This window comes from Delphinus delphis, chromosome 1, assembly GCF_949987515.2.
Source record: "Delphinus delphis chromosome 1, mDelDel1.2, whole genome shotgun sequence".
NCBI lineage: Eukaryota > Metazoa > Chordata > Mammalia > Artiodactyla > Delphinidae > Delphinus > Delphinus delphis.
Window position 1 is genome coordinate 105,791,889 of NC_082683.1, and position 25,732 is coordinate 105,817,620.

The 25,732-nt window shown below is 39.9% G+C and overlaps 1 protein-coding gene across 4 annotated transcripts in view; it reads left to right on the forward strand.

Moving 5' to 3' along the window:
* The first annotated feature begins 20,864 nt into the window (after window positions 1–20,864).
* LOC132424101 (flavin-containing monooxygenase 5-like) overlaps window positions 20,865–25,732 on the forward strand; it is a 34,122-nt gene continuing 29,254 nt past the window's right edge. For 3 of the 4 annotated variants that reach the window (XR_011246692.1, XR_011246693.1, XM_069541304.1), the window contains exon 1: window positions 20,868–21,060. The gene's annotated coding sequence lies outside the window, so the exon portion shown is untranslated. Of the gene's footprint in view, window positions 21,061–25,732 lie in introns of all 4 variants that reach the window. The other variant, XM_069541303.1, reaches the window with a different exon arrangement.

The window sequence follows — 25,732 nt, forward strand, 5'->3', positions numbered from 1 at the left end:
GATTAAGAGCGCTGCTTAAAGGAGCTCCAGAGACGGGCGCGAGCCGCGGCTAAAAGTGCGGACCCCAGAGACGGGCATGGGACGCTAAGGCTGCTGCTGCCGCCACCAAGAAGCCTGTGTGCATGCACAGGTCACTATCCACACCCCCTTCCAGGGAGCCTGTGCAGCCCGCCACTGCCAGGGTCCAGGGATCCAGGGACAACTCCCCGGGAAGAACGCACGGCACACCTCAGGCTGGTGCAACGTCACGCCTGACTCTGCCGCCGCAGGCCCGCCCCACACTCCGTGCCCCCCCCCAACCCCGCCCCAGCCTGCGTGAGCCAGAGCCACCGAATCAGCGGCTCCTTTAACCCCGTCCTGTCTGAGTGAAGAACAGACGCTCTCCGGTGACCTACACGCAGAGGCGGGGCCAAATCCAAAGCTGAGCCCCAGGGAGCTGTGAGAACAAAGAAGAGAAAGGGAAATCTCTCCCAGCAGCCTCAGGAGCAGCGGATTAAAGCTCCACAGTCAACTTGATGTACCCTGCATCTGTGGAATACATGAATAGACAACGAATCATCCCAAATTGAGGAGGTGGACTTTGAGAGCAAGATTTATGATTTTTTCCCTCTTTCCTCTTTTTGTGAGTGTGTATGTGTATGCTTCTGTGTTAGATTTTGTCTGTATAGCTTTGCTTCCACCATTTGTCCTAGGGTTCTATCTGTCCGTTTTTTTGTTTGTTTCCGTTTTTGTTTAAATTTTTTTCTTTTTTTTCTTTTCTTTTTTTCTTAATAATTATTTTTTATTTTAATAACTTTATTATATTATATCTTACTTTATTTTATTGTACTTTATCTTCTTTCTTCCTTCCTTCCCTCCTTTCTTCCTTCCTTACTTCCTCCCTCCCTCCCTCCCTCCCTCTCTCCCTCCCTCTCTCCCTTTCTTTCATTCTTTCTTTCTTTCTCTCTTTCTTTGTTCTACTTCTACTAATTCTTTCTTTCTACTTTTTCTCCCTTTTATTCTGAGCCGTGTGGATGAAAGGCTCTTGGTGCTACAGCCAGGAGTCAGTGCTGTGCTTCTGAGGTGGGAGAGCCAACTTCAGGACACTGGTCCACAAGAGACCTCCCAGCTCCACATAAAAACAAACGGTGAAAATCTCCCAGAGATCTCCATCTCAACACCAGCACCCAGCTTCACTCAACGAACAGCAAGCTACAGTGCTGGACATCCTATGCCAGAAAACTAGCAAGACAGGAACACAACCCCACCCATTAGCAGAGAGGCTGCCTAAAATGATAATAACTCCACAGACACCCAAAAACACACCACCAGACTTGGACCAGTCCACCAGAAACACAAGATCCAGCCTCATCCACCAGAACACAGGCACTAGTCCCCTCCACGCAGAAGCCTACACAACCCACTGAACCAACCTTAGCCACTGGGGACAGACACCAAAAACAACGGGAACTACACCTGCAGCCTGCAAAAAGGAGACCCCAAGCACAGTAACATAAGCAAAAACAGAAGACAGAAAAACACACAGCAGATGAAGGAGCAAGATAAAAACCCACCAGACCTAACAAATGAAGAGGAAATAGGCAGTCTACCTGAAAAAGAATTCAGAATAATGATAGTAAAGATGATCCAAAATCTTGGAAATAGAACAGACAAAATGCAAGAAACATTTAACAAGGAACTACAAGAACTAAAGATGAAACAAACAATGATGAACAACACAATAAATGAAATTAAAAATACTGTAGATGGGATCAATAGCAGAATAACTGAGGCAGAAGAACGGATAAGTGACCTGAAAGGTAAAATAGTGGAAATACCTATTGCAGAGCAGAATAAAGAAAAAAGAATGAAAAGAACTGAGGACAGTCTCAGAGACCTCTGGGACAACATTGAACGCACCAACATTCAAATTATAGGGGTTCCAGAAGAAGAAGAGAAAAAGAAAGGGACTGAGAAAATATTTGAAGAGATTATAGTTGAAAACTTCCCTAATATAGGAAAGGAAATAGTTAATCAAGTCCAGGAAGCACAGAGAGTCCCATACAGGATAAATCCAAGGAGAAATACGCCAAGACACATATTAATCAAACTGTCAAAAATTAAAAACAAAGAAAACATATTAAAAGCAGTAAGGGAAAAACAACAAATAAAACACAAGGGAATCCCCATAAGGTTAACAGCTGATCTTTCAGCAGAAACTCTGCAAGTCAGAAGGGACTGGCAGGACATATTTAAAGTGATGAAGGAGAAAAACCTGCAACCAAGATTACTCTACCCAGCAAGGATCTCATTCAGATTTGATGGAGAAATTAAAACCTTTACAAACAAGCAAAAGCTGAGAGAGTTCAGCATCACCAAACCAGCTCTACAACAACTGCTAAATGAACTTCTCTAGGCAACAAATACAAGAGAAGGAAAAGACCTACAATAACGAACCCAAAACAATTAAGAAAATGGGAATAGGAACATACATATTGATAATTACCTTAAAAGTAAATATTCTAGATGCTCCCACCAAAAGACACAGATTGGCTAAATGGATACAAAAACAAAACCCATATATTTGCTGTCTACAAGAGACCCACTTCAGACCTAGAGACACACACAGACTGAAAGTAAGGGGATGGAAAAAGATATTTCATGCAAATGGAAACCAAAAGAAAGCTGGAGTAGCAATTCTCAGATCAGACAAAATAGACTTTAAAATAAAGACTATTACAAGAGACAAAGAAGGACACTACGTAATGATCAAGGGATCGATCCAAGAAGAAGATATAACAATTGTAAATATTTATGCACCCAAAATAGGAGTACATCAATACATAAGGCAAATACTAACAGCCATAAAAGGGGAAATCGACAGTAACACATTCAGAGAAGGGGACTTTAATACCCCATTTTCACCAATGGACAGATCATCCAAAATGAAAATAAATAAGGAAACACAAGCTTTAAATGATACATTAAACAAGATGGACATAATTGATATTTATAAGACATTCCATGCAAAAACAACAGAATACACATTTTTCTCAAGTGCTCATGGAACATTCTCCAGGATAGATCATATCTTGGGTCACAAATCAAGCCTTGGTAAATTTAAGAAAATTGAAATTGTATCAAGTATCTTTTCCGACCACAACGCTATGAGACTAGATATCAATTACAAGAAAAGATCTGTAAAAAATACAAACACATGGAGGCTAAACAATACACTACTTAATAACGAAGTGATCATTGAAGAAATCAAAAGAGGAAATAAAATAATACCTAGAAAATACTGACAACGGAGACATGACGACCCAAAACCTATGGGATGCAGCAAAAGCAGTTCTAAGAGGGAAGTTTACAGCAATACAATCCTACCTTAAGAAACAGGAAACATCTCGAATAAACAACCTAACCTTGCACCTAAAGCAACTAGAGAAAGAAGAACAAAAACACCCCAAAGTTAGCAGAAAGAAAGAAATCATAAAAATCAGATCAGAAATAAATGAAAAAGAAATGAAGAAAACGATAGCAAAGATCAATAAAACTAAAAGATGGTTCTTTGAAAAGATAAACAAAATAGATAAACCATTAGCCAGATTCATCAAGAAAAAAAGGGAAAAGACTCAAATCAATAGAATTAGAAATGAAAAAGAAGTAATAACTGACACTGCAGAAATACAAAAAATCATGAGAGATTACTACAAAAAACTCTATGCCAATAAAATGGACAACCTGGAAGAAATGGACAAATTTTTCTAATGCACAACCTGCCAAGACGGAATCAGGAAGAAATAGAAAATATGAACAGACCAATCACAAGTACCGAAATTGAAACTGTGATTAAAAATCTTCCAACAAACAAGAGCCCAGGACCAGATGGCTTCACAGGCGAATTCTATCAAATATTTAGAGAAGAGCTAACACCTATCCTTCTCAAACTCTTCCAAAATATAGCAGAGGGAGGAACATGCCCAAACTCATTCTACGAGACCACCATCACCTCGATACCAAAACCAGACAAGGATGTCACAAAGAAAACTACAGGCCAATATCACTGATGAACATAGATGCATAAATCCTCAACAAAATACTACCAAACAGAATCCAACAGCACATTAAAAGGATCATACACCATGATCAAGTGGGGTTTATTCCAGGAATGCAAGGATTCTTCAATACACGCAAATCAATGTGATATACCATATTAACAAATTGAAGGAGAAAAACCATATGATCATCTCAATAGCTGCAGAGAAAGCTTTCGACAAAATTCAACACCAATTTATGATAAAAACCCTGCAGAAAGTAGGCATAGAGGGAACTTTCCTCAACATAATAAAGGCCATATATGACAAACCCACAGTCAACATCATCCTCAATGGTGAAAAACTGAAAGCATTTCCACTAAGATCAGGAACAAGACAAGGATGCCCATTCTCACCACTCTTATTCAACATAGTTTTGGAAGTTTTAGCCACAGCAATCAAAGAAGAAAAGGAAATAAAAGGAATCCAAATCGAAAAGGAAGAAGGAAAGCCGTAACTGTTTGCAGATGACATGATACTATACATAGAGAATCCTAAAGATACTACCAGAAAACTACTAGAACTAATCAATGAATTTGGTAAAGTAGCAGGATACAAAATTAATGCACAGAAATCTCTGGCATTCTTATACACTAATGATGAAAAATCTGAAAGTGAAATCAAGAAAACACTCCCATTTACCATTGCAGCAAAAAGAATAAAATATCTAGGAATAAACCTACCTAAGGAGACAAAAGACCTGTATGCAGAAAATTATAAGACACTGATGAAAGAAATTAAAGATGATACAAATAGATGGAGATAGACCATGTTCTTGGATTGGAAGAATCAACATTGTGAAAATGACTCTACTACCCAAAGCAATCTACAGATTCAATGCAATCCCTATCAAACTACCACTGGCATTTTTCACAGAACTAGAACAAAAAGTTTCACAATTTGTATGGAAACACAAAAGACCCCGAATAGCCAAAGCAATCTTGAGAACGAAAAACGGAGCTGGAGGAATCAGGCTCCCTGACTTCAGACTATACTACAAAGCTACAGTAATCAAGACAGTATGGTACTGGCACAAAAACAGAAAGATAGATCAATGGAACAGGATAGAAAGCCCAGAGATAAACCCACGCACATATGGTCACCTTATCTTTGATAAAGGAGGCAGTAATGTACAGTGGAGAAAGGACAGCCTCTTCAATAAGTGGTGCTGGGAAAACTGGACGGGTACATGTATAAGTATGAGATTAGACCACTCCCTAACACCATACACAGAAATAAGCTCAAAATGGATCAAAGACCTAAATGTAAGGCCAGAACCTATCAAACTCTTAGAGGAAAACATAGGGAGAACACTCTATGACATAAATCAAAGCAAGATCCTTTTTGACCCACCTCCTAGAGAAATGGAAATAAAAACAAAAATAAACAAATGGGACCTAATGAAACTTCAAAGCTTTTGCACAGCAAAGGAAACCATAAACAAGACCAAAAGGCAACCCTCAGAATGGGAGAAAATATTTGCAAATGAAGCAACTGACAAAGGATTAATCTCCAAAATTTACAAGCAGCTCATGCAGCTCAATAATAAAAAAACTAACAACCCAATCCAGAAATGGGCAGAAGACCTAAATAGACATTTCTCCAAAGAAGATATACAGATTGCCAACAAACACATGAAACAAAGCTCAACATCATTAATCATTAGAGAAATGCAAATCAAAACTACAATGAGATATCATCTCACACCCATCAGAATGGCCATCATCAAAAAATCTACAAACAATAAATGCTGGAGAGGGTGTGGAGAAAAGGGAACACTCTAGCACTGCTGGTGGGAATGTGAATTGATACAGCCACTATGGAGAACAGTATGGAGGTTCCTTAAAAAACTACAAATAGAGCTACCATATGACCCAGCAATCCCACTACTGGGCATATACCCTGAGAAAACCATAATTCAAAGAGTCATGTACCAAGATGTTCATTGCAGCTCTATTTACAATAGCCAGGAGATAGAAACAACCTGGGTGCCCATCATCAGATGAATGGATAAAGAAGATGTGGCACATATATACAATGGAATATTATTCAGCCATAAAAAGAAACGAAATTGAGCTATTTGTAATGAGGTGGATAGACCTAGTGTGTGTCATACAGAGTGAAGTAAGTCAGAAAGAGAAAGACAAATACCGTATGCTAACACATATATATGGAATTTAAGAAAAAAAATGTTATGAAGAACCTAGGGGTAAGATAGGAATAAAGACACAGACCTACTAGAGAATGGACTTGAGGATATGGGGAGTGGGAAGCGTGAGCTGTGACAAAGCGAGAGAGTGGCATGGACATATATACACTACCAAACGTAAGGTAGATAGCTAGTGGAAAGCAGCCGGATAGCACAGGGAGATCAGCTCGGTGCTTTGTGACCACCTAGAGGGGTGGGATAGGGAGGGTGGGAGGGAGGGAGACACAAGAGGGAAGAGATATGGGAATATATGTATACGTATAAGTGATTCACTTTGTTATAAAGTAGAAACTAACACACCATTGTAAAGCAATTATACTCCAATAAAGATTTAAAAAAACAAAAGAAAGGTGGCACATGTTCCTCTTTTGGCTAGCACCATAACTAGATGAATTGATGAAATAGCAGAGGATATTGAGGCACAATTTTTAGAGAGGACAAATGAGTCGCATGGTACACAATCCAGGTTGACGAGTCTACCAATGTTGACAAGATTACAATGCTTGTTTTTGTGCAGTATATTTTTCAGGAGGATGGGCATGAGGATAAGTTTTGTGCACTTTTGTTGCCAACCAACACCACAGCTACAGAACTAGTCAAGTCTTTGAATGATTACATATCAGGAAAACCGAACTGGTCATTTTGTCTCATAATATGCATGGACAGAGCGGCTGCCGTGACTGGACTGCTTTCTGGTTTCACTACTTGGGTCAAAGAGGTTGCTTCTGAATGTGAGTCTACGCACTGTGTCATCCATAGAGAAATGCTGACTAGCCGAAAAATGTCGCCTGAATTTAACGTTTTGCAGGATGTGATTAAAATTATCAACCACATTAAGTACATGCCCTTAACTCACATCTGTTGGCGCAGCTCTGTGAAGAGATGGACGCAGAGCACACACGTCTCCTCTGATACACAGAAGTGAGATGGCTTTCTAAAGGTAGATCACTGGCCAGGGTTTCTGAGTTACAAGCGTCGCTCCAGAGATTTCTTTTAGAAAAACAGTCACCACTGGCAGCACATTTCAGTGACACAGAATGGGTTGCAAAACTTGCTTCCTTGTGTGACATATTCAACCTACTCAACGAACTCAATCTGTCACTTCAGGGGAGAATGACAACTATGTTCAAGTTGGCAGATAAAGTGGCTGCATTCAAAGCCAAGCTGGAATTATGGGGGTGACGAGTGAACATTGGGATTTTTGACATGTTTCAAACATTAGCAGAGATTTTGAAAGACACTGAGCCAGAGCCTTCTTTCTCCCAGCTGGTGCCTGATCACCTATCTCAGCTTTCAAAAGAGTTTAAGCATTACTTCCCAACCACAAAAGACCCCTGAACTGGGAAGGAGTGGACACGATCCATTTGTGAATAAGCCAGGTGAATCAACATTGTCCGTGCTAGAAGAGGACCAACTGCTTGAGACTGCAAATGACGGTGGCCTTAAAAATATGTTAGAGACAGGGCTTCCCTGGTGGCGCAGTGGTTGAGGGTCCGCCTGCCAATGCAGGGGACACGGGCTCGTGCCCCGGTCCGGGAAGATCCCACATGTCGCGGAGCGGCTGGGCCCGTGAGCCATGACCGCTGAGCCTGCGCGTCCGGAGCCTGTGCTCCGCAGCGGGAGAGGCCACAACAGTGGGAGGCCCGCGTACTGAAAAAAAAAAAATCTCCGTATGTTCTTGGATTAAAGTCAAGGCGGAATGTCCTGAGATTGCCACAAAAGCACTGAAAAGCCTGCTTCCATTTCCAACATCCTATCTTTGTGAAGCAGGGTTTTCTGTAGTGACAGCAACCAAAACGAGATTACAGAGTAGACTGGACATAAGCAACCCACTTCGGGTGTCACTGTCTCCCATCACCCCCAGATGGGACCATCTAGTTGCAGGAAAACAAGCTCAGGGCTCCCACTGATTCTGCATTATGGTGAGTTGTATAATTATTTCATTATATATTACAATGTAGTAATAATAGAAATAAAGTGCACAATAAATATAATGCTCTCAAATCATCCCGAAATCATCCTCCCTGCCAACCACCCCCACCCGAGTCCGTGGAAAAATTGTCTTCCAGGAAACCAGTCCCTGGTGCCAAAAAGGTTGGGGATGCTGCCTTAGAGCAACAGCAAGGCATGCAGCACTGAATGCACAGGAGGCACAAATGAAATGGAGCAGGACCCTACGGTCCTCCCCCCAGCACCATGTCCTCTGACTGCCTTTTGTTTGTAGAAAAAATTAGTCAAAGTTGAGCCTGTATATACTCACTTGCAAATTTGCAATTAGAGAAAATTTGAGTCAATGTTTAAAACTTTTTACAAGTAATTTAACAACAACACAAAACATTTTGCCAAGTTTAAAAGTAATTAATTACAAAACGTAAAGTAGTAGAGCATTAAAATAAAATTACATTTTAAAAAATTAAGTTTTAAAAGTAATTCTTGTATTGTTCTGAAATTGTAAAACTGATTCAGTAGAGACAGATTAATATTCAGTTTATAAAAGTACTCAAGAGTTTTCCTATAACTAGGTATCTCTAGTACATTCAAAATTATCCAATTTACAAATTAATTTGTAAGTTAAACTTCCAATAGGTAAAATGGTTGCATTAAAACACTTTTCAGAATTTTATTTTTAAAAGTACTATTATAGGATAATTCACATTTATAACTGAAAACTTTTATGAAGATATCAGTCTTTAAAAAGTTACAGGCCCAGGGGCTTCCCTGGTGGCGCAGTGGTTGAGAGTCCGCCTGCCGATGCAGGGAACATGGGTTCGTGCCCCAGTCTGGGAAGATCCCACATGACGCGGAGCGGCTGGGCCCGTGAGCCATGGCTGCTGAGCCTGCGTGTCCGGAGCCTGTGCTCCGCAACAGGAGAGGCCACAGCAGTGAGAGGCCCACGTACCACAAAAAAAAAAAAAAAAGTTACAGGCCCAAAGAATATTGATACTAATATTAATTAGGGTTGTTTAAACAGCAAAATTAAAAATTCAATAGCACAAATAAAATAGCAATTTACTTATCTCTCATGTAAGAGTCCAAGATTAATAGATCCAGATTAGAATATCCCGTCATTTAGGGCCCCAATCTGATAGTGGACCTACTTCAATACATAGTTCCCAAACATCTCTCTGGTTATCATTATTCTAGGCTACAGGAAAGAAGAGTGAGCAGAAGTCCAGGGAAAACCATTGCCTTTTAAATAGGTTAGGCAGAACTCAGTGAGAACTTAGTCATATGGCCACGTGCAGCTGCAAGGGAAACTGGGAAATACTGTTGCTATTTGGGCAACCCCATGCCAGCTACAGCCCTATAATGCTGTAATATGAGGAAGACAGATTTTAATGAAGAGTTAGCATTGTCTGACACCCCTCTAGCCACTAGAATTCTGTGTTCATCCTTCTCCTGTTATGCTCATCCCCACCCCAAGGAAGACAACTCCAAATTCCATCCAGGTGCTGCATCCAGCTCAAATTCTGGGATCTCTGGGTGACTTGCAATCATCTCCCTCAGACTCAGATTGGCTTTTTGTGGTCCAGCAACTCATTAACTCAAAGGAAGTCACTAACTTCTCCAACACCCAATAAACCATGGTCTAATAGAAACAGGATGATTATATGAGAACTTCTTGTTCTTTAGTATTCAGTGGCCCTTCTGCTGCCATAAATCTTGGGGAGGGATAAGACAAGAGATTAATATTTTTGAAATCTGAAGGGAGATGCGTTTAGGCAACTGGAAAAAAAAAACCCTGTTTTTCCTTTCTAAGAGAAAGTAGCATTAGACAGAAGAAAAGATATTTGGTGACAAATGACATTCTATTTCATGGTATTTGACGGTGAGAACACTAGTTAAATAGGGGATTTCTGGAGCAAAGTGAGAAGAGAATCCAGAACAAAAGTAAATAGTAGCTTTTTTTTTTTTAAAAGAAAAATACGAACTTTTTCATTAGCTTGTCTTAAGATGACTATTGAGAGATTAATGACATTTTTTAAACATCTTTATTGGGGTATAATTGCTTTACAATGGTGTGTTAGTTTCTGCTTTATAACAAAGTGAATCAGTTATACATATACATATGTTCCCATATGTCTTCCCTCTTGCATCTCCCTCCCTCCCACCCTCCCTATCCCACATCTCCAGGTTGTCACAAAGCACCAAGCCAATATCCCTGTGCCATGCGGCTGCTTCCCACTAGCTATTTACCTTACTACGTTTGTTAGTGTGTATATGTCCATGACTCTCTCTCGTCCTGTCACAGCTCACCCTTCCCCCTCCCCATAACCTCAAGTCCGTTCTCTAGTAGGTCTGCGTCTTTATTCCTGCCTTACCCCTAGGTTCTTCATGACATTTTTATAAGAACCATATCAAAAAGACAGAACCACATCAAAAAAACCACTTTAATTACTGAGAAATATATATAACTCCATCCTTAAGCTTCTTTCCCTTTATTCTCCCATTAGGGTATGTTGATGTCCTGTACTCCCCACTGTGTGTGCATGTGTGTGTGTGTTCATATAATTCAGACCATATTTTGAGCAGGAGTCTTACTGATGGAGCCAAATGATTTCCAAAACCAAAGATCTATTTTTATTTTTATTTAAAAAATTTTTTTTTGCGGTACGCTGGCCTCTCACTGTTGTGGCCTCTCCCGTTGCGGAGCACAGGCTCCGGACGCGCAGGCTCAGCGGCCATAGCTCACGGGTCCAGCCGCTCCGCGGCATCTGGGATCTTCCCGGACCGGGGCACGAACCCGTGTCCCCTGCATCGGCAGGCGGACTCTCAACAACTGCGCCACCAGGGAAGCCCCCAAAGATCTATTTTTAAACATATTTTAAAGTAGTTGAAATAAGGAAAGCTATGCTCAGCTAAAAGCAGTTCAGCTACAGTGTAAACTGTAAAGGCAGGAGTTAATAAGCAAAGGATAAGGATGCAATAGAGAGATGAGAAATGGACAAAGGACTTGTGGATAAATAAGATGTAAATATATCCTCGTAAAGGAGCAGTATATATAGTGTTTGAAGCCAAGGCCTGAAGCCAGACTGTCAGGTGTACCTCCCTGTCTTTTCACTTACTTGCAGAAGAAGTGTTTGATAGTACTTTCTTCATGGGATTGCTGAGAGGAACTCCTGTGTCCCTTCCTATTCTGCCTTTTGCACCATTAAAAGGTAAACCCTTGAGAAATAACCATTGGTCTAGGAAGGATACTTCTGGGGTGAAGTCAGTAAGTCAAACCCAGGGCTGGGGACTTCCCTGGTGGCACAGTGGTTAAGAATCTGCCTGCCAATGCAGGGGACATGGGTTCAAGCCCTGGTCCAGGAGGATTCCACATGCCGCAGAGCAACTAAGCCCATGCACCACAACTACTGAGCCTGTGCTCTAGAACCCATGAGCCACAACTACTGAGCCCACGTGCCCCAACTACTGAAGCTTGCGTGCCTAGAGCCCATGCTCCGCCACAAAGAGAAGCCACCACAATGAGAAGACCACACCACAACGAAGAGTAGCCCCTGCTCACCACAACTAGAGAAAGCCCTCACACAGCAACAAAGACCCAATGCAGCCAAAAAGAAATTAATTTAAAAAAAAAAAACCCAGGGCTGGCATTATTGGCAATAAATCACCTTCAGCAAAGTTGACTCAGGCATTAGTAAAAGTGAAACTGATAGGTGGTGTTTTGGGGGGCTCCAAGGAGCTCCAGTCCTTTACCTCTCAACGCAGAAAGAATTCAGTGAGAGGTAAAGTGATTGATAAGAGGTGATTTATTAGAATAGGATGCTTGTAAAGCTTATAAGCGGGCAGGCCAGAGGGGGCCATGCCCTGAGAATTTAGTAGGCTACAGTTTTATAATCAAAGGAAAAGTAGGGAGGGGGAAAAGACCACCTTGTTCCTCATTCTTTAGTAGACATCACGCTTGCATCATCAGCTCCTCCAGGCTGGGCAGGGGAGTTTTCTTGTCCCTATATGGTCAAGCGATGACTGTCGTGGCACTATGGAAAAATTATTTCAGGTCTCGGTACAATGAGTGTCTTTCATTTTGAAATGTCACCTTTCCATAAATTATTGTTTTTTAAGTGTGCAGAGAGCATGTCCTAGGCTCACTGGGCAGGATGTGGCTCTCATACCACCACTGTTTTATTGTCTTGGGACATGTTTTGTCTTATGCTTCTGCTGCATGGATTTTGTTGCTAAACAGGCCTGCTTGGTTTTGTGGTTAAGCAAACCTGCTTTCTTGAATGATCATTAACTTACAGGGGTCACCCATACTGTTTTCTTTACTTACAATCCCCTAGTGGGGTTAACTATTTAATTAACTAATTTGTCCCTTTACTCTGTCCCTAACCTAAGGGGCACAAAGATGCATAGCGTCAGCCACAACGCATACCTCTCCCAGAACCCCTTACACCTGTCAAAACAGATGCCTGGGTTGAATGAGCCCTGATTCTGACCCAATGTGTGAAATCTTATATCCATTACATTGGTCTTTCATGCATGATTTTGTATTTGAAGAATTTGTTATATTTCTAAAGTGGATATTTTGTGTTTGTAATCACACAGGTAGCTGTGTGAGGAAAGCGCTTTTTACAGTATTTTTATTTTTTTGAAATTATGTTTGTGTTTCAGTCTTCTCTACTAAACTATAAGCTCCTCTAAGTAGGAAACTTAATCCCCTCACTCCCCACTGTACCCCAGCGCCCATCTCAGTGCATGGGTATTTTAAAGTAAATTTCTTCCCGTAGCACGGAAACAAAGATCCGATTTGGGGGGTTGGGGGTTGGTTTGGAGAGGTGGACGAGGGGCCGGGATGTGTTCTGACAGATCTCCTGAAAAACAGATGTTCTCTGCTTAAGCTTTTGGAGCAAGACTTGCTTCGGGGTTGTTGGTGACAGTTTCCCTTCACCAGTAGGAGTCTGTCACTATAAGACAACACCAGGAAGTTAAAAGTGAATGGGAAGGGCGGGTGATGGAGATTCCGGCCCCTAGGGTCTCCCCTGAGAGTAGCTGAGAGTGCGGGCAACTGCAGGTAAAAAACAGAGAGGTCATAGGGTTAATTTTTTCTGCCCAGAACAGGTTTGGCCCACGTTTTATCCCCTCTGTGGAGATAATGGGTGCTGCTGAGTGGGCGGTGTGTTGGCTGAAAGGAGGTGGAGCTGAACAGCCCCTCCACATTGGCTATTGCTGCTGTTTGTACTTTGTTGCTTTATATTTCTTTGAAAAGAATGGAGGGACTTCCCTGGTGGTACAGTCGTTAAAAATCCGTCTGCCAGTGCAGGGGACACATGTTCAATCCCGGGAAGATCCCACATGCCCAAGAGCACCTGAGCCCGTGCGCCACAACTATTGAGCCTGCGCTCTAGAGCCTGAGAGCAACAACTACTGAAACCCACGTGGCTAGAGGCTTCAGTTTACTTTCATGTAGTAAAGTTCTAAAGTGTATATGTGATATAATGTAAAATGAGGCATATTTAATACATTTTTATATAAAATATAAAATTAAGTAATAATATTTAATACATTTTATATAAATATAAAATTAAGTAATAAACACCCTTAGATGAATAGGTGCTTTTAATTCTTAAATATATCAACCCTCCCCACCACCATCAAAAACACAACTGAATGGATACAAAAATATTTAAGAGAGGGTAACTCTAGAGCAGTGGCTGTCAGCTTTGGCTGCAACACTGAACAATCACCTGGGGAAATTTAACAAACTTTAACAAATACTGATATCAGTCCATCCAGATTCTGGTTTTATTGGCCTGGGGTGTCAATAAAGCTCTCCACTAGCTATTTCTAATGTGCAGCCAACATGGAAACCTTTGCCCTTCAGCTTTTACCCCAGCTTTCCGAGGAGATAAATGAGGATGACATTGCATCTTTAAAACAAAATCGATAACAGTTTATTGAACAATTTTACCCCAGCTTTCCCAGGAGATAAATGAGGATCACATTGCGTGTTGAAAACAAAATCGATAACAGTTCATTGAACAAACATTTCTGAAGCTCAGACTTTGTTAGATGGTGTGGAGATACAGTTATATAACCTCCTGCCACTGCCCTCAGGCACTCTGCAGTTTAGCTAAGGATGTGTGGAGAAAAAACTTCTGAGGTGGATGGGATAAATTCTGGTGCCCTGAGCTTTCCGGGGCCACCACACGACCTCTTACCAGCAGATACACATCCTTGTCTACACATTAGACAAGAAGCGATTAAAACAGGGTCTCTGGGAGTAGGGACCAGGCATTAGTATTTTAGAGTTCCCCAGGCAAGTCCAGTGTGAAGACAATGCTGAGAACAGTCCTAAAACAGCTCTGTCCCTCAGGATTCTGAGAGTTTGTCAAAGGAACAGAAGCTCCACACTGTTCTGACTCCTGCCACTGACGGGGAGTCATTTTTCTCCTTTCTTCTGCCCTTACTATTGCCTCCAATCCCTTCAGTTCCAATTACACTACCCTACGTCCCTGGTTCTCTCTTTTCTCATATGAACTTCCTACTCAATGAGAATAATGTGCTTAGGCAGGAAATACAATCAAGGTACATCTCTAGAGGGCAGATTATTTACTGATGGTAGGAAATACTAAAGTGCAGGAGCAGAATCTTCTTTTTCCACTCACTGACCCAGTACTGCTCTGCCCTCACTCTCTTTTATATAGCAGTGAGTTGACAGTGATGAACCCTACGTAGGGTCCAATCAGGTGTTTAGAAGGGCTTGAAGGTTTTTGTTGACACACAACACTTTGTTGTCTTAGTTACTTGAAAAAGAATACAAATATATGATTATTGTCACAGAGGTAAGATCTGTGATTCATTTAACTCAGTGACCCCAACACACCTGCTGTGGAAACCATGGTTCTACTCCTTGTATTAAACTTTGAACCCTTGGAACAGGGACAGACTTGTCATTTTTAGCATTAATATAGTGTTTTTATTATAGAGGGACTTCAGAAATATCTACTGACTGAATGAATGAAATCAAATTTAATAGTTAGGAATGTGTCTACCCCTGCCCCCTCAAACATCTGGTTTCAAAGGACCCTACCACTCATTAATGTAATTAAAAAAAAATAACTGCTATGTACACACAACACGTTTAAATAAATTTGAATTTTAGAACTGTGTTAGATTTACAGAATTACTAGGAAGATAGTACAGAGTTCCCATATACCCCATGCCCAGATTTTTTTTTGAATTTTATTTACTTTTTATACAGCAGTTTCTTATGGGTTATCCATTTTATACATATTAGTGTATATATGTGAGACCTAATCTCTCAGTTCATCACACCACCACCACCCCACCCCAAACGCCACTTTTCCCCCTTGGTGTCCATACGTTTGTTCTCTACATCTGTGTCTCTATTTCTGCCCTGCAAACCGGTTCATCTGTACCATTTTTCTAGGTTCCACATATAGGCGTTAATATACGATATTTGTTTTTCTCTTTCTGACTAACTTCACTCTGTATGATAGTCTCTAGATCCATCCAAATCTCTACAAATGACCCAATTCTTTCCTTTTTATGGCTAATATTCCACTGTATATATGTACCACATCTTCTTTATCCATTCGTCTGTCAGTGGGCATTTAGGTTGCTTCCATGACCTGGCTATTGCAAATAGTGCTGCAATAAACATTGGGGTGCATGTGGGGTTTCTTTGTGTTTTTTTTTTTTGCAGTATGCGGGCCTCTCATTGTTGTAGCCTCTCCCATTGTGGAGCACAGGCTCTGGACGCGCAGGCTCCGGCCATGGCTCACGGGCCCAGCCACTCAACGGCATGTGGGATCTTCCTGGACCGGGGCACGAACCTGTGTTCCCTGCACCAGCAGGCGGACTCTCAACCACTGCACCACCAGGGAAGCCCAACATGTGTCTTTTTGAATTATGGTTTTCTTTGGGTATATGCCCAGTAGTGGGATTGCTGGGTCATATGGTAGTTCTATTTTTAGTTTTTAAGGAACCTCCATACTGTTCTCCATAATGGCTGTATCAATTTACATTCCCACCAGCAGTGCAAGAGGGTTCCCTTTTCTCCACACCCTCTCCAGCATTTACTGTTTGTAGATTTTCTGATGATGCCCATTCTAATGGGTGTGAGGTGATACCTCATTGTAGTTTTGATTTGCATTTCTCTAATAATTCATGATGTTGAGCATCTTTTCAGGGGCCTCTTGCCGATCTGTATGTCTTCTTTGGAGAAATGTCTATTTAGGTCTTCTGCCCATTTTTGGATTGGGTTCGTTTTTTTAATATTGAGCTGCATGAGCTGTTTATATATTTTGGAGATTAATCCTTTGTTTGCTAATTTGTTTGTAAATATTTTCTCCCATTCTGAAGGCTGTCTTTTCGTCTTGTCTGTAGTTTCCTTTGCTTTGCAAAAGCTTTTAAGTTTCATTAGGTCCCATTTGTTCATTTTTGGTTTTATTTCCATTACTCTAGGAGGTGGATCAAAAAAGACCTTGCTGTGATTTATGTCAAAGAGTGTTCTTCCTATGTTTTCCTCTAAGAGTTCTATAGGGTCCAGTCTTACATTTAGGTCTCCAGTACATTTTGAGGTTATTTTTCTGTATGGTGTTAGGGAGTGTTCTAATTTCATTCTTTTACATATAGCTGTCAAGTTTTCTCAGCACTGCTTATTGAAGAGACTGTCTTTTCTCCATTGTATATCCTTGCCTCCTTTGTCATAGATTAGTTGACCATAGGTGCATGGGTTTATCTCTGGGCTTTCTATCTTGTTTCATGATCTATATATCTGTTTTTGTGCCAGTTCCATATTGATTAGATTACTGTAGCTTTATAGTATAGTCTGGAGTCAGGGAGTCTGATTCCTCCAGCTCCGTTTTTTTCCCTCAAGACTGCTTTGGCTATTTGGGATCTTTTGTGTCTCCATACAAGTTTAAGATTTTTTTCTTCTAGTTCTGTAAAAAATGCCATTGGTGATTTGATAGGGATTGCACTGAAACTGTAGATTGCTTTGGGTAGTATAGTCATTTTCACAATATTGATTCTTCCAATCCAAGAACATGGTATATCTCTCCATCTGTTTGTACCATTGTTAATTTCTTTCATCAGTGTCTAATAGTTTTTTGCATACAGGTCTTTTGTCTCCCTAGGTAGGTTTATTCCTAGGTATTTTATTCTTTTTGTTGCAGTGGTAAATGGGAGTGTTTCCTTAATTTCTTTTTCAGATTTTTCATCATTAGTGTATAGGAATGCAAGAGATTTCTGTGCATTAATTTTGTACCCTGCTACTTTACCAAATTCATTGATTAGCTCTAATAGGTTTCTGGTGGCATCTTTAGGATTCTCTATGTATAGAATCATGTCATCTGCAAACAGTGACAGTTTTACTTCTTCTTTTCCAATTTGTATTCCTTTTATTTCTTTTTCATCTCATTATCATGGCTAGGTCTTCCAAAAGTATGTTGAATAATAGTGGCAAGAGTGGACATCCTTGTCTTGTTCCTGATTTTAGAGGAAATGCTTTCAGTTTTTCACCATTGAGAATGATGTTTGTTGTGGGTTTGTTGCATATGACCTTTATTATTTTGAAGTAGGTTCCCTCTATTCCCACTTTCTGGAGAATTTTTATCATAAATGTGTTTTGAATTTTGTCAAAAGCTTTTTCTGCGTCTATTGAGATGATAATATGGTTTTTATTCTTCAAATTGTTAATATGGTGTATCACATTGATTTGCATATGTTGAAGAATCCTTGGATCCCTGGGATAAATCCCACTTGATCATGGTGTATGATCCTTTTAATGTGTTGTTGGATTCTATTTGCTAGTATTTTGTTGAGCATTTTTGCATCTATATTCATCAGTGATATTGGTTTGTAATTTTCTTTTTTTGTAGTATCTTTGTCTGGTTTTGGTGTCAGGGTGATGGTGGCCTCCTAGAATGAGTTTGGGAGTGTGCCTTCCTCTGCAATTTTTTGCAAGAGTTTGAGAAGGATGGATGTTAGCTCTTCTCTAAATGTTTGATAGAATTCACCTGTGAAGCCGTCTGGTCCTGTACTTTTGTTTGTTGGAAGACTTTAAATCACAGTTTCAATTTCCTTACTTGTGATTGGTCTGGTCATATTTTCTATTTCTTCCTGGCTCAGTCTTGGAAGGTTATACCTTTCCAAGAATTCGTCCATTTCTTCCAGGTTGTCCATTTTATTATCAAAGTTGCCTGTAGTAGTCTCTTAGGATGCTTTGTATTTCTGAAGTGTCTGTTGTAACTTCTCTTTTTTCCTTTCTAATTTTATTGATTTGAGTCCTCTCCCTTTTTTTCTTGATGAGTCTGGCTAAAGGTTTATCAGTTTTGTTTATCTTCTCAAAGAACCAGGTTTCAGTTTTATTGATCTTTGGTATTTTCTTTGTTTCTGTTTCATTTATTTCTCCTCTAATCTTTATGATTTCATTCCTTCTACTAACTTTGGGTTTTGTTTGTTCTTCTTTCTCTAATTCCTTTAGGTGTAAGGTTAGATTGTGTATTTGAGATTTTTCTTGTTTCTTGAGGTAGGCTTGTATTGCTATAACTTCCCTCTTAGAACTGCTTTTGCTGCATCCCATAGGTTTTCGATTGTCGTGTTTTCGTTGTTATTTGTCTCTAGGTATTTTTTGATTTCCTCTTTGATTTCTTCAGTGATCTCTTGGTTATTTAGTAACGTTTTGTTTACCAACCATGTGTTTGTGTTTTTTACGTTTTTTTTCCCGGTAATTGATTTCTAATCTCATAATGTTGTGGTAAGAAAAGATGCTTTATATGATTTCAATTTTCTTAAATTTACTGAGGCTTGATTTGTGACCCAAGATGTGATCTACCCTGGAGAATGTTCCATGTGCACTCGAGAAGAAAGTGCAATCTGCTGCTTTTGGATGGAATGTCCTATAAATATCAATTAAATCTATCTGGTCTATTGTGTCATTTGAACCTTGTATTTCCTCATTAATTTTGTTTGGATGATCTGTCCATTGGTGTAAGTGAGGTGTTAAAGTCCCCCACTGTTATTGTGTTACTGTCGATTTCCTCTTTATAACTGTTAGCAGTTGCCTTATGTATTGAGGTGCTCCTATTTTGGGTGAATACATAATTGTTATAATTTCTTCTTGGATTGATTCCTTGATCATTCTGTAGTGCTTTTCCTTGTCTCTTGTAACATTCTTTATTTTCAAGTCTACTTTATCTGATATAAGTATTGCTACTCCAGTTTTTTTTTTATTTCTATTTACATGGAATATCTCTTTCCATCCCTTCACTTTCCGTATGTATCTGTCCTTAGGTCAGAAGTGGGTCTTTTGTAGGCAGCATATATATGGGTCTTGTTTTTGTATCCATTCAGTGAGCCTGTGTCTTTTGGATGGAGCATTTAATCCATTCATGTTTAAGGTAATTATCGATATGTATGTTTCTATTACCATGTTCTTAATTGTTATGGGCTTATTTTTATAGGTCCTTTTCTTGTCTTGTGGTTCCCACTTAGAGAAGTTCCTTTAGAATTTGTTGTAGAGCTGGTTTGGTGGTGCTGAATTCTCTTAACTTTTGCTTGTCTGTAAAGCTTTTGATTTTCCATCGAATCTGAATGTGATCCTTGCCAGGTAGAGTAATCTTGGTTGTAGGTTCTTCCCTTTCATCACTTTAAATATATCATGCCACTCCCTTCTGGCTTGTAGAGTTTCTGCTAAGAAATCAGCTGTTAACCTTATGGGAGTTCCCTTGTATGTTATTTGTTGTTTTTCCCTTGTTGCTTTCAATAATTTTTCTTTGTCTTTAATTTTGTCAATTTGATTACTATGTGTCTTGGTGTGTTTCTCCTTGGATTTTTCCTGCCTGGGACTCTCTGTCCTTCCTGGACTTGGGTGGCTATTTCCTTTTCCATGTTAGGGAAGTTTTCGACTATAATCTCTTCAAATATTTTCTCGGGTCCTTTCTCTCTCTCTTCTCCTTGTGGAATCCCTATAATGTGAATGTTGTTGTGTTTAATGTTTTCCCAGAGGTCTCTTAGGCTGTCTTCATTTCTCTTCATTCTTATTTTTTATTCTGTTCCATGGCAGTGAATTCCACCATTCTGTCTTCCCGGTCACTTATCCGTTCCTCTGCTTCAGTTATTCTGGTATTGATTCCTTCTAGTGTATTTTTCATTTCAGTTATTGTATTGTTCATCTCTGTTTGTTTGTTCTTTAATTCTTCTAGGTGCTTGTTAAACATTTCTTGCATCTTGTTCATCTTTGCCTCCATTCATTTTCCGAGGTCCTGGATCATCTTCACTATCATTATTCCCAATTCTTTTTCTGGAAGGTTGCCTATCTCCAATTCATTTAATTGTTTTTCTGGGGTTTTATCTTGTTCCTTCATCTGGTACATAGCCCTCTGCCTTTTCATCTTGTCTATCTTTCTGTAAATGTGGTTTTTGTTCCACACGCTGCAGGACTGTAGTTCTTCTTGCTTCTGTTGTCTGCCCTCTGGTGGATGAGGCTATCTAAGAGGCTTGTGCAAGTTTCCTCATGGGAGGGACTGGTGGTGGATAGAGCTGGGTGTTGCTCTGTTGCGCAGAGCTCAGTACAACTTTAATCTGCTTGTCTGCTGATGGATGGGGCTGTGTTCCCTCCCTGTTTGTTGTTTGGCCTGTGGCGACCCAACACTGGAGCCTACCCAGCTCTTTGGTGGGGCTAATGGCAGACTCTGGGAGGGCTCACACCAAGGAGTACTTCCAGAAATTCTGCTGCCAGTGTCCTTGTCCACACGGTGAACCACAGCCACCCCTGCCTCTGCAGGAGACCCTCCACACTAGCAGGTAGGTCTGGTTCAGTCTCCTACGGGGTCACTGCTTCTTCCCCTGGATCCCATTGCACACACTACTTTGTATGTGCCCTCCAAGAATGGAGTCTCTGTTTCCCCCAGTCCTGTCAAAGTCCTGCAATCAAATCCTGCTAGCCTTCAAAGTTTGATTCTCTAGGAATTCCTCCTCCCGTTGCCAGATCCCCAGGTTGGGAAGCCTGATGTGGGGCTCAGAACCTTCACTCCAGTGGGTGGACTTCTGTGATATAAGTGTTCTCCAGTTTGTGAGTCACCCACCCAGCAGTTACGGGATTTGATTTTATTGTGATTGCACCCCTCTTACCATCTCATTGTGGCTTCTCCTTTGTCTTTGGATGTGGGGTATCTTTTTTGGTGAGTTCCAGTGTCTTCCTGTTGATAATTTTTCAGCAGTTAGTTGTGATTCTGGTGCTCTCATAAGAGGGAGTGAGCACACGTCCTTCTACTACACCATCTTGAACCAATCTCCCAGATATTATTAACAGCTTACATTAGTATTACACATTTGTCCTAATTAATGAACCAATATTGATATATTATTGCTAATTGAAGTCCATGCTTTATTCAGATTTACTTAGGTTTTTTTCTAATGGCCTTTTCCGGTTCCAGGTGTTCCCATCCAGGACAACACATCACATGTAGTTGTCATGTCTCCTTAGGCTCCTCTTGGATGTGACAATTTCTCAGACTTTCCTTGTTTTTGATGACATTGACAGATTTGAGGATTACTGGTTAGGTATTTTATAGAATGCCCCTCAACTGGGATTTTTCTAACGTTTTCATCATGGTTAGACTGGGGTTATGAATTTTGGGGAGGAAGACCCTAGAGGCAAAGTGCTATTCTCATCACATCATATCAATGGTACATGCTATCAAACTGATCACATTGATTTATGTTAACCTTGACGACCTGGCAAACAGGGTTTACCACTGTAAAGTTGCTCTCTTTTTCTCCCTTGTCATACTATACTCTTTGTTTTGTTTTTTGTTTTTTGTGGTACACGGGCCTCTCCCATTGCGGAGCACAGGCTCCAGACGTGCAGGCTCAGCGGCCACAGCTCACGGGCCTAGCCACTCTGCGGCATGTGGGATCCTCCCAGACCAGGGCATGAACCCGTGTCCCCTGCATCGGCAGGTGGACTCTCAACCACTGCACCATCAGGGAAGCCCATACTATACTCTTTGGAAGAAAGTTACTATGCACAGTCCACACTTAAGGACAAAGTTGGCTATTCTAGGCCTTTTTTCTTTCCACATAAATTTTAGAATCAGTTTGTCAATATCTACAAAATAGCTAGCTGGGATGTTGGTTGGGATTGCATTGAATCTACAGATCAAGCTGGGAAAACTAACATCTTAACAATACTGAGTCTTCCAATCTATGAGCACAGCATATCTTTCCATTTATTTATATCTTTGTTTTTCTTCTTCTCTGTTTTATGGTATCTGCATATAAGTCTCATACATATTTTGTTAGATTGTTCCTAAGCACTTAATTTGGGGGGTGTTATTATAAATGGTACTGTATTTCAAAGTCCAAGTTTTCATTTCTGGTATATAGGAAAGTAAGTGACGTTTGTATATTAACCTTGTATCCTGCAACACTGCTATAATTGCTTATTAGTTTCAGGAATTTTTTTTTTTAATTCTTTGGGATTTTCTACCTAGACAGTCATATCATCTGTGAATAAAAATCATTTATTTATTCCTTACTAGGCTGTATACTTTTATTTCCATTTCTTATCTTATTACATTAGTTAGGATTTCTATACAGTGTTGAATAGAAGTGGTAAGACAGGCTGTCCTTAACTTGTTCTCAGTGTTATGGGGACATTGTCCATTTTCTCGCTATTAAGTATGCTGTTAGCTGCAGGTATTTTGTAGATGTTCTTTATCAAATTGAAGATATTTCCCTCTATTCCTAGTTTGCTAAAGTTTTTTATCATGAAGTTGTTATATAAACAACATTTCTACAAAAATAAAGAAAAAAATATATCTCCTTAATAAATCAATTTGTTTTTCCTATTTTCAAGTTTTATTGATTTAAAATAAATAAAATAGGGCTTCCCTGGTGGCGCAGTGGTTGAAAGTCCGCCTGCCGATGCAGGGGACACAGGTTCGTATCCCGGTCTGAGAAGATCCCACATGCCGCGGAGCCGCTGGGCCCATGAGCCACGGCCACTGAGCCTGTGCATCCAAAGCCTGTGCTCCTCAACGGGAGAGGCCACAGTGGTGAGAGGCCAGCGTACCTCAAAAATAAATAAATAAATAAAAAATTAAAAATAAATAAATAAAATATACTCCTATAACAGGGGAGAGATTATACAGTGTGTAATTAGATAAACATGGGTAGACATAGGTATACAATTGCCCCAGGAACACATAATATTATATATTTGGTGATTAGAATGTGACTTTAATTTTGTAATATTACTTTTTCCACTTAAATTTATATCATAGGCCATTTTCAATATTCATTCCTACACAGATTTCAAAATCATAGTTTTAAGTGTCTCCAAATTCAATCTCTTTAATTCACTCATTAATTCATTTCAAAGTATTTATTAACCATTCACTATTCATCAGGTACTATGTTGATGATAGAGATACAAAAAATAAAACCCATTACTACTTTCGGGTACCTCACAGTCATAGAAACAAATTCAGAATATTGTGTGTTCTAAGTTGCCTTGATGGCAATATGAGCAGAAAGTTTTGGCAGCTTGGAGGTTGAATGGGGCATTTAACTCTGTGGAGAGAACAAGAAATATTTCACCAAAGAATTGAAATTTGATGTGACTCTTGAATGATAGATACGAATTTTCCAAATGAAGATACAGTACTGTAGTGTTACAAAAGTTGAAGTTTTGAAAGAGTCTGGAATGTTTCAACAACAATTTAATGACTCAGAAGCTTGAAATTAATTGAGGAGAGCACTAAGTGAAGATACAAAGGTGGATTGGGATAGATCGTGAAATATGGTGAATTTCAAAATAAGAAATTTGCTTTTCCAAATGGAATCAGTAGAGCCCATTAAGCAGTGGGTTGACAGGATCTGCTTTGAATTTAGCAGGATACTTAAGGAGTGGTGTAGAAGGTAAATTCTTCATCATATTGAGATACCATAATTTTCTAAACCCTTTTCCTATTGGGGGAGGGGGGCATTTTAAGTGGTTTCTAATTAACAGATATTTTAAATACTATAAAATGAATATCTCTATGCATTTGGTTTTATATTATTTTGCAATTTTCCTTACAACAAATTTTTGTGAATAATATTAAAATATCTTATTCAACTGTTTTTAAATGAACTGTGATGTATTTCATTAGTTTGTTATGCATTATGTAAATTTACTTCCTTTTTCTATATGTACCTTTTTCAATATAATTCAACATACATCTATTAAATATCTACTTAGTGCTATTTATAATTTTATATGCTGTGGGAAAGAGCATGAATACAAGTAAAGGGGCCTACAATCTAGTTGGGGAGATAAGGAATAGACTCTAAGACATTATGGAGGTCTTTGAATCCTAAGCTGAAAAATATAAACTAGAGAAAACGGGGCAGCACCCAAAATTTTAACTAGGGCAGAGATACAACCATACCCTAGAAAGAATACTTTGGTTGAAATAGATAGGTAGATTAGAAAAGACTTGTGAAAACATCATTAGCAGCCAAAGGGAATGAGATCTTGACGTATGGGGCAGAGAAATGGGAATGATCTATTCAGCATTCTGAAACTGAAAATTTCTTCTCTATAAATGGAAGGAAAATCATCTATAATGTGGGCAAAACCAATGAACACTCTCCTTTGTGGCCATTTAATGTTCAGTAACATCCATATATCTTTTTCTGGAATAAAAAGAGAAGAGGGGGTCCAAGTTGGTTAAGGTAATTTTCCATAATCAAAACAATTTTTAAAACTTCTAATATAGTTGAAAAGTCATTGTTTATGATATCTCAGTGAGAGGCTAACATAACAATCTGGGTAGATATGGCGCTATTTTATGTGATCACTACAACACCCCCATGAGGTAGTTAGTAGAAGTTTTTGAGGAAGCAAAGAAGATAACCTTGATGGGGAAAGAACAGTGAACTGGGGTTTAATGTCAGCTAGAGCAATGCTTCTCAGCTTTCAGATGCATCTGAATCACTTGAGGATTTTGCTAAAAGGCAGATTCTGATGCAGTAGGTCTGGGATGGGGCCTGAGATTCTGCATTTCTACCAGTCTCCCAAGTGATGTCCCTACAGCTAGTCCACAGATCATACTTTAGGTAACAAGGATCTGGAGCAGTGGTTCTCAAATTACAGAGTATTTTGTTGGGCATTAAATGGTTCTGAGACCAATGCCAATGTGTGTGTATGTGCGTGGGCAGGGGGTGGTGCGCAGATACCAGCAAACAATTCTCAAACACTAGCAGGATGTTCAAGAATTCAACTCAGTTCTGATGCTTACCTACCCAGATATAACATCAGATTCCACAAATTGAGGGCTCAGTCCTACAGGACTGCCCCCTCGAACCCACTTCAGACACCAGTCATAAGCCCTGGTTATTACCTGGGCTTCTGACCAACCACCTACAGATTGGAGGTTCCAACGACCCCCTCCTTGGATTTGGACTTCAGATGCCATTCTCAAGGCCA